This window comes from Sciurus carolinensis, chromosome 2 (assembly GCF_902686445.1).
Source record: "Sciurus carolinensis chromosome 2, mSciCar1.2, whole genome shotgun sequence".
Lineage (NCBI taxonomy): Eukaryota > Metazoa > Chordata > Mammalia > Rodentia > Sciuridae > Sciurus > Sciurus carolinensis.
In genome coordinates, this window is record NC_062214.1 from 74,210,904 (window position 1) to 74,214,517 (window position 3,614).

The window sequence follows — 3,614 nt, forward strand, 5'->3', positions numbered from 1 at the left end:
GAGTGAGGAAAATTGAACTGTGAAGTTCTTTGCTAAGATCTGTCATTCTCACTAATGCAGTGAAATCAATATGAAGTCAGAATCTGAAGTGGGCCATTAGCCACAATCATACCTGCTCTTTGTCTGTGTGCGCCACTGTGTAGGAAAGGTTCAAAAATAAAGATGGTGTTCAAAATGCCAGGAATAAATTTGGAAGATTGTGTCTAAAGATGGATGATGGATTTGTCATATTTTTTATATTTGAAAGTAGAAATCTGCCTGTGTGCATAGAAAAATCTTGCAAGGCCCTATAACCAAAATCTGAAATATGGTTATTTTTTGGAATGTGGGACTACTCTTCTGAAATGTATTTTCCAGATATTCTCAAGAAGATATGAATACCTTTACAATCCAATAAGACTTTAAACATTATTCTTTAGGGGGAGACCAGAAAACACACCTTAATAACCTGATAAAATGTAACTAAATATAATGTTGGTTATAATATGTTGTTGCTGTTTTCAAGGCCTGTTTCAGCTTGTCAATATTCCTTTTGAATGTAGCCTTCAAACCTGACAAAATTCTTCAGGTGTGGTTGATCCCCTGAGGAATACCAGGGGGGTGGGATGGAATCTCAGAAACATTTAAATTAATAGCTCCCCTGACATGTGAATCCCTTATACTATCTATCCATTAGACAGATTTGCTTTCCACAAGAGCTCTTCAGTGTATGATGGCAGATGTCTTGTGCCTATCCTTTATTTTCTCCTGAAATTTACTGGTATTTATGATGTGTCAGGCATTGTAATCCACACTAGGCTCTTTCACATCACTGAAGGACATTTTCTCTTTTTTCAGTCTGGTTGTGTCTAGTTCTTTCAGTCCTTTCTCCTATGACATAGTGACAGGCTCTCTCCCTGTCTTGGATGTTCTCTATGTATACACTTTCTGATGTGTTGATGCCCTTTGATATGTGATAACCAAGATTTGCCCAGAAGTGGCCTTACCTATGTGTATATAGAGGAAGGGTCTCTATTCCTTTCCTATAGTTGAGGCAGATGTGAGGATTCTATTGTGAGATTCCACGGTGAGGTCGGCTTCATGGACTAGATCTGCTTAAGGACATGTTCTGCCCATGGATGCAACCCCAATCTGGTGTTTACAGACAGATAAACACCTTAGTCACTCCTTCCGCCTGTAGTCTTCCCCTTCCTTCTCATTCTGCAATTGGCTATCACAATGCTCTCTGTTTAAAAACCAACCAACCAAACAAAAAAACCCCCACTTCTTTGAGGTATGATTGGTAGACAATAAAGCCATGTCTACTTCGAGTATATAACTTGATGAATTTGGAGATAAGCATGCCCCCTTTAACAACTACCACAATATATGCCACGAACATATCCGTCAACTCCAAAAGTTTCCTCCTGCCCTATTTATTGATATTTATTTATTTATTTATTATTTGTGATAGTAACAGCAAGCTGGGCGTGGTGGCGCACACCTGTAATCTGAGCAGCTCGGGAAGCTGAAGCAGGAGGGTCAGGAGTTCAAAGACAGACTCAGCATCTTAGCAAGACCCTAAAAAACTCAGAGAGACCCTGTCCCTAAATAAAATACAAAAAAGACCTGGGATGTGGCTCAGTGTTTAAGGCCCCTGGGTTTAATCCTCAGTACCAAACCAAACCATACTAAACCAAACCAAACAAAACCACACTTAGCATAAATAGTCAACCCTCGTTATGAATTTTAAAGTGTACATTATAGTAGTAACTATAGGCACTGTGCTGTTCAGTAGTCTCTGGGACTTATTCATACTTCAAAACTGGTGCTTTGTATCCTTTGACCAATATCTCCCTGTTTCCTCCTCCCCAGAGTCCCTGGAAGCCACTATTCTACTCTTTTCTTCTATCAGTTTGGCTATTCCGGGTTGCACATAGAAGTGGTGTCATGTAATATTATTTCTCCTTTAGTGTCTGGCTTATTTCACTTAGCACACTGTCCCCCAGATTCGCCCTTATTATCATAAATGAGAAGATTTCCTTCGTTTTAAATTTGAATAACTGGTCTAGTGGTGCATGCCGTGTATAATCCCATCTTCTCAGGAGACTGAGGTGAGAAGATCACAAGTTTGAGGCCAGCCTGGAAAACTTAATGAGAGCCTATCCCAAAATATAAAAATAAAAGAAAGAACTGGGGGTTGGAGATGTAGCTCAGTGGTAGAGCCCTGGGTTTAATCTCAGCACTGAAAAAACAAAAAAACAAAAAAAACCCCAAAGCTTAATAACATTCCTTTGTGCAACATGTGTGTGCCTGTAGATAATATTTTTTTTTATCCATTCATCTGTCTGCAGACATTTAGGTTGGTTTCATGTCTTCACTATTGTGAATAATGCTGAAATGAATGTAGGAGTTTAAATATTTCTTCAAGGTCCTGATTTCAATTCCTCTGGATATATACCAGCAGTGCATTAACTGGGTCATATGGTATTTCTATTTTTAATTTTTTGAGTAAACTTAGGTTTTTCTTGTTCTTCTTTTTCTAATTCCTTGAGGTATAAGGTTAGGTTTTTTACTGGAGATTGTTCTTCTTTTTTAATGTAGGAATTTATTCTTAAAAACTTTCCTCGAGACTATTTTTGCTGCATCCCATTAGGTTTGTGGTATATTGTGTTTTCATTTTAATTTGTCTCAAAATATTTTCTAATTTCTTTTTTGATTTCTTCTTTGACCCAATGGTTTTTCAAAGGTTTGTTGTTTATATTCTTTGCATTTGTGAATCTTTACTTTTTCTAGTTTCATTCCATTGTTTAGAAATAGCTATTTTCTTTTCTTCTTCTTCTTCTTCTTCTTCTTCTTCTTCTTCTTCTTCTCCTTCTTCTCCTCCTCCTCCTCTTCCTCCTCCTCCTCCTCTTCCTCCTCCTCCTCCTCCTCCTCCTCCTTCTTCTTCTTTTTTCCCCCAGTACTGGGAATTAAACCCAGGGCCTTGCACATGCTAGGCAAGTGCTCTACCAGTGAGCTATCTTCAGCCCCTATTTTATATAATTTTAACCTGATTAAGTTTGTCTTGACTTGTTTTACAGCCTGCTGTGATCTGTAGAGGACCCTGTGTTCTTCTATTGCTGGGTGACAAGTTCTGTACAAGTCTGTTAGATTCATTTGGTTTATAATGTTCACATCTACTGTCTCTTTATTGATTTTCTCTCCGGATGTTCTACCCATTATTGAAACCTGTATATTCAAGTCTCCTACTGTTGTATATTGCTATATAGTCTCCTTTAGATCTTTCAAAAATTACTTTGTGTGCTCGCTTCGGCAGCACATATACTAAAATTGGAACGATACAGAAAAGATTAGCATGGCCCCTGCACAAGGATGACACGCAAATTCGTGAAGCGTTCCATACTTTTGAAGAGGAGGGAACCCTTCCAAACTCATTCTATGAAGCCAATATTACCCTGATACCTAAACCAGACAGAGACACATCGAGGAAAGAAAATTTCAGACCAATATCCTTAATGAACATCAACGCAAAAATTCTCAACAAAATTTTAGCAAATCGCATACAAAAACATATTAAAAAGATAGTGCACCATGATCAAGTGGGTTTCATCCCAGGGATGCAAGGTTGGTTC

At 38.2% G+C, this 3,614-nt stretch overlaps 1 non-coding gene across 1 annotated transcript; it reads left to right on the forward strand.

The window, feature by feature from the left end:
- The first annotated feature begins 3,282 nt into the window (after nucleotides 1-3,282).
- Nucleotides 3,283-3,389, forward strand: LOC124978328 (U6 spliceosomal RNA). Its single transcript, XR_007107365.1, has one exon. It is a non-coding gene; the product is annotated as a U6 spliceosomal RNA (small nuclear RNA).
- Nucleotides 3,390-3,614: the final 225 nt, after the last annotated feature.